The sequence below is a fragment of the Mycteria americana genome, chromosome 4 (assembly GCF_035582795.1).
Source record: "Mycteria americana isolate JAX WOST 10 ecotype Jacksonville Zoo and Gardens chromosome 4, USCA_MyAme_1.0, whole genome shotgun sequence".
Lineage (NCBI taxonomy): Eukaryota > Metazoa > Chordata > Aves > Ciconiiformes > Ciconiidae > Mycteria > Mycteria americana.
Window position 1 is genome coordinate 33,298,040 of NC_134368.1, and position 16,455 is coordinate 33,314,494.

At 35.1% G+C, this 16,455-nt stretch overlaps 1 protein-coding gene across 2 annotated transcripts in view; it reads right to left on the reverse strand.

Moving 5' to 3' along the window:
* Positions 1–16,455, reverse strand: part of SGCZ (sarcoglycan zeta) — a 230,977-nt gene that overhangs the window by 173,540 nt on the left and 40,982 nt on the right. The gene's annotated exons all lie outside the window — the stretch shown is intronic.

Genomic DNA, 16,455 nt, shown 5'->3' on the forward strand with positions numbered 1-16,455 from the left:
AAAAAGAATCTTACCTGTTCACATCTTTAACCACAGAATGCATTATTTTGAACAGCTACATCTGCATACTAGGTATACATTTCTATAGTCATTACAACATCTTGAACATTAAATAAGCATAATACAAGATGAATGATACAGAATTAAAATACTTCTGAGAATGTATCAATTCGTAAATAATGAAGTAAAAAAGAGATATTATTATAATCATATAGAGAATTATATCATAATATAATTATCCTAGCTTCACTTTGCTTCACTCAGCTTCTCCTAGTAAAAATATATATGCTTTATACAAAATATGTACACTATCAGATGGGCACCTATGCTCTGTATCCACCTTTAATTACAACCATTACTCTTTAAAGACCTCAGGTGAATTAGGCAGATTATTGTCCTGCATCAAATAAGAGGCCAAGAAGTAAATAAAGAAATCAATGATAGACATAATTTTTGTAAGCCCTTACCCATAAGCTATTTGACAAAATTATTTCCCACAGCAGCAGGTGAACAAAAAACCTAACTAAACTACTTTGTTTTTAAGTTTTTATTTTTCTGTGGCTCTAAATGCAACCACAAGAAGAGCAGGTATGAATTTAGAGCATTTAGTTTATGACTTTTGTAAAGTTTGGTAACACAGCTGATATAAATCTAACATTTCTTGTTTCATTAGAATTGAAACAATTAATTTATCAAAATAAATCGCTGCATGTTAGGCTTTCACCATTTTGATTACACAAAGCACTTTTTGGATTCAAATATCCGACCATAGGTTTCAAAATGAGAATATTTCACTACTGAGGCATTGTTAGGGAAACAAATGAAATTACAGAATTATTCAAAATTGGTATTACTTCCAACAAAATATGCCTTTATAGTGAAGTAAAAATACTTTAAGATGGGAAACTAGTTTCTGCAAAACATTCATTTCAAAAGTGAAAACTTTCTTCTGAATCTTCATGGTGGAACAGAGAGATAGGCACCTGCCAAATTCTGGGAGCTAAAATATTGGCTCTTTCTTCTTTATATGAAATTCAAAGTGTAAAGGTCAACAGAAACTCAAGAAGAAATACATTGATAAATCGAAGAGAAAGTTTAGAGAAGTGACAAACTATTAAAGGAGTAGGAAAAATACTGCAAAATCTTATACTTTATTTTGAAAGATTCAAGGAGCTCCATCTTTAAAGTTACAGAGAGGAGTCAAAGTTAAGGGGTACAATCTGAAAGAGAACACCCATTATATGGAAGAAAAATTCTATAATGATGTTGTTCAGTTTAGAAATTCCAGTACCTAGGAACTAAATATAAAAGCAAGGTACAATATAGAAAAAATGGATGTACTTCCTTGGTATGTATTACACAGGAAGTTAGACAAAATGACCACAGTAGATCTTTTACCAGCTGTGTGATGAATTAATTCCCCCTCCTCCTTTCTTTTTTTTTTTTTTTATTACAGTACTGCTTAGAGAAGCTAATCACGTTAGAGTGATTATGATAGCTGCTACACAGACATAAAAAACAACACTATTTTTGATGTTTGCAAATTAACACAACAGGAAAGACAAAGATTACAATGAGGTAGCAGTGAAATATCTCTTTACTGACTGTTAAACAGAGATATATTGGCTGACAGTAACTTTAGGGAGCTGAGAACAACCATACCTTTCTAAGCAATAATGCCATTTTTGTGTAGGTTCATTTATGGAAAGAGCTAAATTCACAGAATATTGTGTATAATTAAACCTCTCCGAAGGATATGTTGAAAAGTAGGTGTACGAAAGAGGCACTGTTGACTGGATCTTGGTGACCAAAATGGAAGCTCTATGTGGTCAGAATTTAGCAATTATAATCTTTTAAAAACAGGACACAGATAAGACATTGTAAAAAAAAAAATACAGTGAGAACAAAAGTGTGGTTTCATGGCAACAAACTGCAAAGAATAGTATTGACTGGGTGCAATTTTACAAACAGGACCTACATCTATTCTGTACATAAATAATATATGCATACTAAAGAAATTGCCACTACTTTCTGATCTATATGGCGCTAAACCAATGAATAGCCTACCAACTGATTAGCTAAAATCAATCCAGAATTCTCATTGCATATCTTACCTTAAAGAATTACTGCATAATTCTTTAATTACTGCGTAATTCTTTAATCACTTGTTGGGTTTAGAGATTGACCACAGACAACAGTAGGAGAAAAATATGATGTTTGCACCATAAAATACAGATTTCTAATTAAAACCAACAAATCTATGTAACTCACAAGCAAAGCTTAGATTCCAAAACAGATGAACCCCACCCATATACATATTTGGTATACAAAATAGTAGCATTTAAAAACTTTTAACTATATCTTGAACTAAAATCTTGAACCAAAAGATCTTTAATGAGTAACTCAGGTGTTCCTGGTAATAGCAGTAAAACTATGAAACATAAAGACAGATATACTATAAAAGAAAAAAATGGGGAAATGTCTACATCTGCACTGCTAAATAGGGCTAGGGAGTTAGCTCAAGAGCTGAACCACCAACTCTCGACATTGAGTGACTGTTAGCACACCTCCTGGCACAGTTTTTGCCCGTTTTCCACTCAAGCACACAAGCAGGGTGACAGGGGAGAGCACACACCCCCCCCATTGACCATTGCTGTAGGCAGCATGTAGAAGCCTGAATCAGATTTGCATCCTCCTGTTATTCACCATTTTTCAGCAATTAAGGAAACTCTGCACCCTCAAACTCAAAATGCCTTTGCTTACACGTTAGGGTATGCAACTGCCTGACTTTCATACTATGCAAAAAGTATGCATGGGCTACATTATTTCAGACAACTTAAACTAAAACCTAAAAATAGTAGTTGTATTTTTGAACAAGAGGGGACCATATGGGATCCAGAGTGGAGACAAACCAAATGCTAGGTAGTATAGATGTAGCTAATCTACACTACATGGCCTCTAGGACAGTGGTTGTTCTTTGATCCTCTTTAACTTAGTCATAAACACATAGCCAACAATGATAGAATAGTAGTAATGCTTATTACTATAAGATGTTGAAATAGTAAGATGTTCAGGCAAAAAAATAATAATAAAATAGCATAATTTTAAGACACTAATCCATCACTAACGCCTTGAAACAATGGCAAAATGTAGCTTCATTCTGTCACTTATAAAGGAGAATATATGTAATTCCTTCTCTACACTCACAGTTTAAGCTGAACCTCCTTGATCTGGACACTTGTTCAATGGACATCATTTCTTTAGCAATGATGCTCTGGCAAAAGTGTCTCAAAGCAACCATCACTTTTTTTAATGATTATTTCTGCCTAGTCTTAGTCACAGGAGTTTGACTCCCTTTCGATACACAAAATCAGGTTCAGTTAGCATAGTTTTCTGGTGGTGTCTGTCATAAAAAAAAAAAAAAAAAAACCCGACCAAAACAAAAAACAATTAAACAAAAAACCCTCAAAAAAACCCAAAAAACCCAACCATGAAGAATCATGGACAATATGAAGCTATGACAGCAGTTCTTTTTCCATTATTTTCCCCAGACAACAAAAAATGTTTTCTGAGAACATTTATTGCAGATCCAAACAGTATTTCAGAATGACAGCTTCAGCGTAGCTTTAGGAAATAGGTAGATTTACTCTCCCCTAAGTTCAGGGCATCTTGAAAAGGCATCACAGAAAATTTAACAAGCAGCACCTAAATTCATAAAATACAAGTTCAAAATATCTATCCAATGTACATATGCTAATATTTTTTATTTTGCAAGTGACACTTTTGCAAATCACTGATATTGTATAAAACATGAGATGCTCTGATTCCATAACTGCAAATACAGTATCCCCCCAAAAAAGCACGGATGATGTTCCTAACAGAAAAGTCTATGTTGTTGGAAAGCAGTATGACAGCTTATTGTACTTGAATTTTTATGAAGCTGAATTTAATTTAAGCAGTACTAGATGAATGCTATTGTAGTTAACAAAGACAAGTCCTTTGGAAGGGATTTTTAAGTACCAGTGGCTGTGGCTATTCCTTTTAAATTGATTCAGTGAACATCCAAGAATTTTAAACAGTGGAGCTCTGTTTAGATATGCATGTTTTTACTATAAAAAAAAAAAAGACTACAAACATCAATTGAAAAACAAAATCAATAGTAACATGGTTCTTATGATAATCTACTGATTATCCAGAAAAATGAAGCACTAAGACCAACCTCATGACTAATTGAGTTGTTGCACTGCTCAGAGCTTTTTGCCAAATCTCCCCTTACCACAGTTAAACTGGACAATTGGAATGCAAATTGAATGATCAGCTTACAAAAGCTGTACATGGAAGCATTAAGCAAAGCAAATCAATATGGGTGACATGAGAGAAAACGACTTCATTTGTGAAGAAAAGCCTCCCTAAAGTAGGGGTAAGAAGGTCAAGGAGTGCAGAGTCATAGGCTGCTATTTCTTGCATTCTTCTACAGCCTACAGAGTTTGTCTGCTCCCTGTTGGTTGTCAAATCCTCTGAGTAAATTAGCGTATTTGGATGCAGTTCTGATCTCAGTTTAACTTAAATTCCTTTAAGGCCAGAACAATGACAAGTACCTGCTGCACTAAAGGAATGGGCTATGAATGGGATCAGAGCTGAAGTGGAAGTCTATCCCCTTGGTCTTACAAGTGATACAAGAGGGCCCTGTTTCCTTTGGATGGAGGATTAAAATGAGCATTTTGTTTCCATTCTTGATATTTTACTTGCTGTTGCTGTTTCTTTCTCCTTTTGTGAAATTGGACTGAAATAAAATCAGTTGAAGCCAATGTAAGTATAGCCTGATGCTGGTTCTGGGGCACCTGTTCACCCTTGCTGTTGGCCAAGTGTACCTGGCCTCTTCGTCATGCCAATGTTAGCACTTCTGCAGGTTGTGCTGCTCTTAGCTAGATTTAAGAACTAATCTGGTTGAAGATAAAACATTCTCTCTGTGTGACCACTGAGCTAGGAGTTTCAAGAAGTCTGTGTATATTACATAGTTTGATAGGTTTCAGCCGTGCAGTAAAAAAGTATGCACTAGCATCAATCGGTGCAATTAAGTACACACAAATAGCTTGTATAACTAGCTATTGGGGAAAATGATCAAGTAGAAAATTACTTTAACTGAGTTAATGCTTCCAATTGGCTTGCATGTATTTCAGAATTATTCACAGAGGTTTTGTGAGAATACTGAGAATTTCAGGTTCCCTTCGGGGAACCCTGAGGTTTTAGCTGATGAGGCAAATGAGTAGCATAGGACAAAGTCTCAAACTGTTCTTCCCAGCTGTGCCCCAGGCTGCCACTGTGAGATTGAGTAGATCAAGATCTTCTTTGCCTCATTTCATCTGTAAAATGAGGAGGATAATCTTTTTGCATTTCCACCATCATCTTTTTTTTGTTAGGAACCAGATAGTGTTTTTGAGAAAGAAGCCTAGCTCTCCAGAGAGACGTGGGAACCTTCTCTACACTTCTGTGGTGCAACATAACAGCAACTAAAACCACACAGCCTGTATTTCATTATACATATTATACCAAAAGTCATCTTGCCCTTGTCTGTAATCACCCCGGCTTTTTTTTTTTCTGTTGAAGGGGTAAAAAGTGAGGCATTTCCACACAGTATTTTTGTGCTAAACATGTTAATATTTATTTACAGTAAGTATGTTCACCTGTGTTACACTGAAAAATCCTGTAAGGGCAAAACAGATACAGGCATATAGACACATACTCTCCTCTTAGCACTCCCGTCTTTCTTATCTTCTCAGGAGCCCAAGTATGGAAATCCATACAAAAGCTTAAAATGCATACACATCACTTCTCTGTTTCTTTATTAGATTCCCATTTTCCAGTCCTAAATTGGGCTATTTTATGGTTGCCAATTTGCTTTGTCTGATTAGAATAGCAGGACTAATCCCCTTTATATCAGTACCTATGGGAGGTAAGTAAATTTCTTGAAGGTCATGTCCCATTATAAACAGAATACTGTAACATTATTCATTTTCTATTTTATCTTTTTTGTAGTTTCTAGCAGCATTATCCAACAAAACAAGTATGCAAATTGTGCATTATTCCCTTTTACACTGAAGAAATGCTGAAGAAGAATCATAGAAACATAGAATGGTTCGGGTTGGAAGGGACCTTTAAAAACCATCTAGTGCAACCTCCTGCCATGGGCAGGGACATCTTTCACAAGATCAGGTTGCTCAATGCCCCGTCTAACCTGACCTTGAACAATTCCAGGGATGGGGCATCCACAGCTTCTCTGGGCAACCTGTTCCAGTGCCTCACCACCCTCATAGAAAAGAATTTCTTCCTTATACCCAATCTAAATCTACCCTCTTTTAGTTTAAAACTGTCACCCCTTGTCTTATTACTACAGGCACTGGTAAAAAGCCTCTCTCCATCTTTCTTATATGCCCCCATTAAGTATTGAAAAACATTAAGGAAACATTCAAGAATTTAAGAATTAAATCAAGAAACAATTAAGAATTTAAGAAAACAATTGAAAAACGTTAAGAAAAACATTAAGAGAGCATAGAGAGAGTGCCATCCATGTTACATGGTGAGAATGTGTTAGTATAAACGTGGTCATTTGGAGGAGAACAATATTTTAAATAATCTTGCCTTCATTATTCAAAAACATGAAGTTGTTACTACATAAACAGTTCTTTAATGCAAGTGAATATTTTCAATTACTAGTGGCCATAAAGCACAATCTTGCTTACTTTTAAATAACTGTAAGTACATTCTGGGTTTCAGAGCCTATGAAGCATTTAGTATTATTTCAGTATCAATTTATGTAAGATGTATGTATTAATTTTTAATACATTTAGGAAACTCCTAGTGCTCTACATTAGAGTGTAAGACATAACCTCATGGAAAAATAAAAAAAAAAACTTTTTTGAAAAAAAAGAAATATTTGAGCCAGTGCAACACACAGCATAAATGAGAGACTGATAAATGTACTGTGAAGTGAAATACTTATATGAATTATTTTTGTATTGCTTCTGGGATGTACAATTACATAAACTTACAACAAGCAAACATTTGGATAAGACCAAGGCAATCTAGCATGTTTATTAACAGAAAAGGTTTATAGTTTTTCAGAGAGCCATTATCAAAAGACAGGATTTTCAAACCAATCACACATAAAAAGTGTGAGATTTTACTTGACAAATGAAGCTGTAAAAGTTGTTATCACTTTGTAAGTATTACAAATAACAACATTTATGCTTGGACCTTTTCCATGAGTTATTATAGAGTAGCGCGTCAACTACCTATTGCAACCAAACAGTTCTTTCTGTGAAATGGAGGCATGAGAAATCCTTTTTTGAAGCTGAATTTGGGCTTTAACTTGGGAGTTCTAAAATTGGGATCTGAGTACCTTGATTTGTCAAGCTCCTTTTGGGATTTTTAATAGTCAGAAAAAATCACAAGTAAAACTGTGGTTCCAGTACGGCTAATAGCAAGACTCCCATCTCATTCTATGATTCTAGGATTTAAGAATTTCATTCCCGAAACTCAAGAGTAGAATATTGCTTAGCTTGATAATATCACACTTGCTTTAATAAAGAAACAAAGTTTGAATTTCCTTCATGCACGACATCTCTTTTGCCTGTGACAATGTTTTCTTAAAGTGTGGACAAATCCAACCTATCAATGAAAGTGTTCAGAAATGGAATATAACAGATCTTCATTGCCTCTTTGCATGGGTTTGCATACACATCTACATGTTGTATGACCTACCTGTCAGGCTGTATCTCTCTCTCTACAGTTATATCTAAACAGCATCAATTACATGATTTGTCTTAGAAGAGATCTGATGTGGTGCATACAGACAGCTATAGGCAGCCTTTGCTTGGATTGCTAGTGTGGATGCCCTTAGTACCTTCGAAGCGTCTTTACCAAAATTCAAGGACTGACCAGTACTGGTTTTCCATCTTTTTTGACACTGTCAAACACCAACAAATAGTTTCTATGTTTTTTTCCCTACAAAAAAAAGTAATGACAGATGTAGTTTTCACTCTGATGTGAAAAGATGACTAGTTGCAGAGCTTCATCTTATTATCTCAGAAAAAGATGCTTTGTTTTCATCTAGATCAAGCTCTCGATACAGCAGGACATAGCTGATAAGCGTTCTTCATCCTAAATTCCTGCACCTCAAATTTCACTGCAAAACAGTTGTGCTTTATATTCCTTATCTAGTTTGATGCTAATTTTCTAAACTTCTTGCTGGCCTGCATAAGCCTTGGGAACAACTCTGGGGGTGAATTTAAATTTATAGTATTAGTTCAGGTGTGAATCTGCTGAAGATTATCTCCAGATCATTCCCACTTATGCTGTTAATTCTCAAAGCACACAAAACCCAGTCTTTTCTAGTGAAACTACTAATGTGCTCTAACCACTAATGGGTATTCAGTCCATGGGAAATAGGATTCATCACAATAAAAGCATGCTTCATATTTTACCACTTCTACCCCAAAACTTTTAACTTTATGAAGCAGATCAAATGAGTAAATCATTTTTCATTAACAAGAAAATGCATCCTAAGAGGAGCCTTTCTCATGAGCAGTTTGATATCTATGATGATATAAAACAAGAAAGTGAGCCCAGTAGGTTGAGCAGAAATCAACAAGAAAGGCAGCCACATACTCAGATGCTACTGCTGCTGCAGAAAAGCAGATTTTTTTAGTTCACCATCTGGAGTCTACTGCTGCCAAGCACATCTTGTGAGTAGTCAATGGTACTGAATCCATTGCTGAGGCACATTACCTAAGATGGCAAAGGATTACACAAAGCCACTTCTCTAGTACCAGCAGGAAAGACTAACTGAAATTATCACATGTCAATCCAATCTAGAGAAGTCAGTTAGAAAAGAGATTTCCATATACAAAAGTGCAGCCTATGCTTTAAAGTTTGGGCTAAGCTTTTAAAAAATGCAATAATAATACTTGGGTGAATGATGGGATATTTTTTGTCAATATTGTTTTGTATTTTTTTTGTTTTCTATTTTTTGTTTTCTTTTCAAGTATGGCCTATTTATACTATCAATACACAGATTTGGTATGTGGTCACATGGCTAATGTTTTAGACTATAAAGGGATTCAAATGAAACAGAGGCAAATTATACCATAGTGTCTATATTCTGTTCTCTTTTGCTGTTCCATTTCTAGTTTACATGAGCACTAATCTGTATGAGTTGAGTCAATCATCAAAAGCAACTAAAATATAATTCATGCAGTCCTCAGACTATTCCATTAGTTGTAATTCTACTAAGCTCAAGATCAAAATCTTAGATTTCTCAAGCATAATCATTATGAAAATAATTTAGATGCCACAATCAGAGGACTGTAAAAGCCTGATTTTTAAAGCATTATCTGAAGAGAGACACGTGCAAACAATAGGATTGTTTCAATCCTATTTTATTTTTCTTAAACTGAATACTTTTTTACTTGCTGAGACAGGAACATGAGTTGTGACTTAAAACAGGGTTATATGACTAGAAGAGATATCCCTACTCATAAAGTCCAGTCCCTTGACTTTCACTGAGCAGTAACATTATTCACTTAGTAAGGTCTCTGATTTTATCATCCTTTCAATGCCAGGTGCTGGCTTTATCGAAGAACAGCCAGAAAAGTGTAGCATCATGAATATTCACACACATGCTGTGGGAATATTGATGGAAAGGCAACGTGGAAAATCACTTCTACACTAGAGTGCAGTTAGCAAGTAAGTAAATAAATAAATAAATAGTGCTCTTGGCAGCAGAAAAGTTATTATTTTTCTAGATTGTAAATGACTACATCCTTGTCATAAGGGGTAGCGTGTGTTTAGTCCTTCCAAGGGCAGACAGACTTTGATTTAGACAGTAACTGATTACTAGTTTCTATTAAGAATCAAGATTACTTCTCCAGGGTAATCTTGGACTGCAATGCACAGGTTATGGGGTGGAATAGGCACAACCTATTGGCACATCAGTTGCTCCAAGTTCTGCTGGTCCTGCACACTTCCTGGTTGCTTCTCCATGCCTTGTCTGACATTAGCAGTGGGTGAAGGCCAAGACTCCACTCACCCTCTTCCCCCATTCCTGTCTGATCACATGAAAGAAACAGATACCGATAATCTTGTGAGTCTCCAGCCTCAGATTCCTGTATTACCTCATCATGTAAGGCGATTTCTAGTTAAGCCCTAGCCAAACAATGAAGCCTTTCAAACACTGCAGGTCTGTGCATCGGTGTGATATGGCTAATGCATTTAAATAGTTATTTTCTGCAGTGGATTTCAATGGGTGAATGCAGTTAAATATGTCCAGAAAAAAAATGTAGCAGTCCAGAATACACACTGAAACACTGATGTGCATTAATTATATCACCAAAAGTTATTTGGATTTCAAATTGCTTTTTATTTTCCAGACTACAGAATCTTTTAATTCGTCACAACGCCAACTACTCCCAAAATAGTAATCTTCGTTTTAACTTTTCATTTTCAGAGACAATTCATTCTTCAGTACAAGTTCTGAAAATTAAGGTGGTGGTGGTAGTTGGGAAACGTACCAAATTGGTGGTGGTAGTTGGGAAAAGTCAAAACACATTTCCTGAGTTTTATACATACTAAGCCTGTATCAGACTTACATGATCATATCTAGTTTTGATAGCTTGTATAGCAAAGACCACATCCTGGAACTTATACAATATTTTTATATGGCATGTCACAATGTACTGGCTTTCTCTACCAGAGCACAGCAAAAGGAGCTTATGTATGGCAACTGCTTGCTAGGTTTCCAAGTTTCCTCTCCTTTTGGTACTGCCAATAGTCTTTTATTTCTATATACATAATTTTGAGTTCCGCTGTACTTGAATATATAATCTGGGCTGTATTCATTTCACAAGCAAATTCAAACAACTCATTTATTTTTACTGATGAAAATAATGATCTGAATATAAGGTGCCGGAAAGTCTGTACTTAAATCTTAATTTTATATATGAGTATTATTACTATTTAGTCACTTCAAATATTTTTATGTGTTATTTTATGTAATACTGGAATAACTTGTGAAATATAACTTCCAGAATGATAATCCATGATTCTGGCTACCAATATTATTTTGCCATTCTACAAACAATGGTGGTTTTCATTGATAAGAAATTCATCATATTTCCTTCATTCTGATATTTGAATGTGGTTTCTAACATTTCTTGAAGACTTGAGATCTGTCCTTCAGCTAAAGCTCTGCAGTTTCTCCCCTCCCCTTTACTGATATATATATATTGGATCTAAAATAATTGATGAGTATGTCTCAGTTATGGTCCTTCACTTAACTTTCTGTGCATATTCTGTCTGTGAATCATTAGTGCTATAGCATAGTAGGTTGTAGAATGTTTTTAAGAAAATGTTTCCCTCTAAGTTGTAGCATTATTAACCTTACCCAGCAAAGAAGTATAAATCTCCAGAATTTAAAGAAAAAAAAATGAAAGAAACTTCTGTCTAAGAAAAACCCCAAATAGCTGTCTTTTTCACTTTAGATGCTTGAAGAAGAGAAAGGTAGGGGATAGGTTTGAAAAGTTTTCAAAAATTCCTGAAGACCAAAGAAATTCATCAGCTATACATTAGTGAAAAATAACATCAACCGTTATTTCTTGTATTTTGAATCTGAGCAAAGCTTTTTGTTTCAGGTTATGATTTTTTTTTCTTAATTCAGTGTGGATATTTATCATGGCTCTACAAATAATTCAGAATGTTATTGATGCTTTGATGTATCATGAGAGGAGGAGACGTCAGCACCATCAGCAGTGACCCTAAAACATGCTTCAACTGAGAAAAACTTGGTAAGATACTGTTACTGGTGTAACTTACTAAAGAATTAATATATTATGCAAAACTTCTGATAGTAAATTTAGAAAACATAATCAACATTTTCTAAGGCTTTCTGTGCTCCCACATTAAATGAAAATGTGTATTCCCATACTCTACTATCATAACATCATTTTCAAAATAGGCTCAGAATATTCACAGCCACTACATTTTTGTCAAAGATAGCTTTACACTAGATTAACCTGCAACGATTTGAACATGCTTCTTTATCTCAATAACAATGGAGCTTAGTATTGGCATTGCTTTGTTGCAAATAAAGCTACGACGTTAAAGCTCTTTAAGGTCCTTGATACAGTTTGTCTGTGCTAGGAAGGATGGAGCTTAGTTTTCTTTCTTGTATGACTGTATCAATCACCAGTGCCATTCAGGAAGGAAAGAACACAGCATTGTATGACGGTTATTAGACTAGAACCTGAGCAAGTTTTCTGCCGTTTTCCAGACCTCTTAAAATAAGCATCATTATTCATTTCAAAGAATGTAAAAATGAGAGGTTTACTTCATCCAAACAGATTTCTACCTAGCTATAGGAAACTTCATTGTATTCCTTCATGAAAAAGATCTTCTAATGAATGCTACAGAGCTCATCACAATACATCCGTACACTGCAAGTTGGGGAAAAATTGATTTTTTGATAGTTCATTGTTTAGGCTGTTTTCTACTGATGCAACCTCTAGCAAGTTTTAGAAAGAAAATGTAGGAAAGTCCATCTGTATATGTGAATCCATGCTCTGAATGCAACTATATGTGTGAATCCAGTCACTGAATACCAGAATTTGCTGGGGTTGTCTGAGCGCCCTACAAGAAGGCATAAAAAGTTTTTTAGTCTTCATGGCTTCACAATTATAAGCATGTTGATGGTGAGGATTTGGAAGAGGAAGAATTCAGAAAATGAGTCATAGGCTTTACTCTAAGATACTCAGAAATTATGTCTTGCAGGATATCTACTTTTTTTCCTGGTATGTCATTGTTAATTCCCATTTAGGTGACAGCTGAGAAATATTCTTGGTGGGAGGCAGGTTTCAACTCAGTAGTCAAATGAAAATATCTGATCTAACCACAGAGCTAAGATATATTACTTGACACACTGCTTCCTTGCAGACTGAGTTATCAACCTGTTACTAAAAGGGGCAGAAGATGTTGCCTGCATTCTGTTGCAATAAGCTTAGAAATTTTGGGGCAAGTAATAGACATCTAAAAACAAATAGACTGCTCAGTTTATTATAGATTCTTTGTTATTAAATAGGTCCCTTTCTGAAGGGCCATATACGGCCATAGGCAGGCACACATACTAGATTTGGCTTTCTTCTGTTGATAAAACTAAGGAATGGCCTGGTAGGAGTAGGGAGCAGGATCTATGCCATTGTGTATTAAGGTGAGTTCACATTAAAGATTCACATTCAGCTAATATAAGTATTTTGGGACCCCTGCGATAATTATATTAAGCCCAGCCATAGAACCTGATCAACTTCCATTTCATTATAGTAACAGAATAGGACTGAGCGTATCCATTCTTCATATGTATCCTGTCATGTATAATTTGAAAGACAATAGATGCATTGGCTGATTCAGGTGGACTTCTGGGATTCCCTTATGGAGTAACATGAGATAGGACTGCAGCATAATTCTGTCCCTGTGAAACACCTTGAAGTGTATATCATAAGGTATAAATTCACCAACACACTGCCAGACTCTTTAGGACAAATAAAGAAAAAATAAAAAAAGGTCTTGCAAACAAAAAACCACAATGGACAGATAATGGTTTGACACAACAGCTTGGAAGTATGGTGCTCAGACTTCTCGTAGGGGGAATATTAGTAAATCCAGATGTTTCAGGAGCTTTCATACCAGGAGGTGTAAGAACATGGCCATGATGCAGCTGTGGGACCAAGAATACATGAGGTAACCTCACTTCCACAGCAGACTGTGTGATTCAGTAATACATTATGTTTGAGATTTTATTTCAGCAAGGAGCTGTGGGGCAGGAAATCCTGATCCAGGTTACTTTGGGATACTGATATTTGTTGCCTTTGATATTGAAATGTTTCAGAGACTGCTTTTATGATAGACTTCTGTAGTCATTTGTATTGAGATACTGTGCATCTACTCATGAACTCCTTGCTATTTCACTAATAGACTTCACCACATTTTCAAGATACCATGTCCCACCTTAATAATTCCCTTGCTGAGAGGGGATTACTGAACTTCCCAGATTGGGGTTTCCTGACTCAGACAAATTTGTTGATGGTTATTGAGCCTTTAAGTTACAGAACTTTTCTCTAATATCAGTAATCCATGTATGGAAACAGTCCAGACTGTTTTCTTAAACCTACACTAAATTCCTTCATGAATACCTCAGGCACAAATATAAATTAGGTCCACATGACTAAATTTCTTCGATTCCATTTTCTTTAACTAAATGGAAGGCTGAAAAGAAGTTAAATTAAGGTCCAATTAGCAAGTGAACAAGAACACTGTTACTTAAATAACCCTTGGAAGATTTGATTGTATTTCTTTTGGTCATACTCCTCTTATTCCCACGGATGTAGTACACAATGACATGAAAAGATCCTAGATGACCAAACTGAGCAATATGAGGCAGAAATACTGACATTAACAAGGGCATTATCATAGCAGTTTTACACTGTACATCTTCAATGCTGATCAGCAGAATCAAGAACCAATTTAGAGTTAGATGTAACAGAATGAACTTAGGAATGTTAATGAAAATCCCTCATACACTGCATGCTTTTTCAAACTTCTCTACAGTTTTCTTCAATAATCACTGTGCAAGATGTGTAAGTTTTTTTATTCTTTAAATATATGTTAACATGATCCAGGAAAAGTATTCATGAAATAAAATTATATTAACTTATAATTTATCCTTTAAAACTACTGGAGTAAATGTCAAGACTTTTGCTTTAAAAAAAATAAGGATTTTAAAATTATAATAATCTTTCTTTCTTACCATTCTATATTCATATATTTTTTTATTTTAAGTTCAGCAAATATATATGCAAACAACTTCCATAATCACAGCAAGTACAGAAATCACTCACACATGTCTACTGTAAGTTATCTATATTTTTATAAGTAACAGAACACACAGTTTCTAACCATTTAATTTCAGGGGCTGGAGAAAAATAAATGAGAAACTGGGAAAACAACAAGAAAGGATTAATTAAAGCAAAAGCAAACCAAATAAGATTATTATAAATTAACATACTTGCTTAAGTTACATCTCTGAATTACATCTAACTCTTCGGTAAACCAATGGAATTTCAAAGCTATTCATAATGATTAAGAACTAGCGAGGAACTATAAAAGTATCACATATCAGAAAATATACTAACATGTGTAACATCTACTTACTGCTGCTTAATTAAAATGCCATCCCTTTGAAAATGGTGTTAATCAGAGGAATATCTCATGAATTCATGTTGATATGTGTTAGTACTATCAACATCAGGAAAATTAATCCTAAAGTATTCTCATGACACACACACATGCATGAAAAATATTCTGGAAAATACTTAGCCTGCAGATAACACCAAAATGAATAGGGAGATGATCTAAGAAATACAAGGGAGGATTTCACAGAAGAAATGTTTGTCTAACCTGTGCTGAGTGCTCTCCACGCTTGGATGACAGTGGTGTGGCAGGAAACAACATGGAGAGCAGCACTGAGCTTAAACATTTGGGATTCAAATCCCACCTGTAGGTTACTGAGTCATGCTTTGTATTTTCTTGCTCTGCACTGTCTGATTTGAGGAGATGGTAGTGTATTCTTTTAGCACTGTCATAGTTGGCTGTCTTGGTCTTCATTTTCATATAAGGAAGAAAGGGAAGGTAAGATTGAACTGTTTGAAATAAGATGACCTTAATGTAACTGACTGAAGTATGACCGCAGGATTTTAGTTTCCATGCTCCTATGTGTCCACTTAGTAAAGCAGGTAGGGCATTGTTCAGGAATAAACATGTTTTAGATTCTAGACGGAATACAACAAATCTATCTCTAAACTTGGTTATTTGCTCTGCAATCTTTTCCATAACCCCATTAATTGTGTGAGGCAATTTTTCTTTCTAGTCTAAGGTATACATGCAAAATCTGAGAAAACACAATTCCTTCTTGTTGTAAACTTAAAACAAGTCATGAAATCTCTGCTTAAAATCCCTCAAATTTTGTCATACCCTAGATTCTTCTCCCTGCTACTATTGCTGTGATAATTAATAGAAACAGAAAACAGAAGTATCATCAAGGTTGGTAGAAGTGAACTTTACATTTCCCCTCTAAAATATTCTGACTTTTTTTCAAAATTTCCATTTTTTGAAAATTCAAACAATTTCTGGAAATGGAAGGAAAATTGCAGCTTTGAAAACTTCTTTGCACTTAATTAAAATGTGATGCCTTTGCATTTAAAACCAACAAAAACCCCCGACCTTAGCTCTTCCAATCAGTCCTTCCTTTTGCCACAGTTGATGGATATTTCTACCTATCATATGTAGATAGAGTCTATAGGGAGATAAATTATCAGTCTCTTTTTACTTCTTTACTACACTAGGATATGAAAC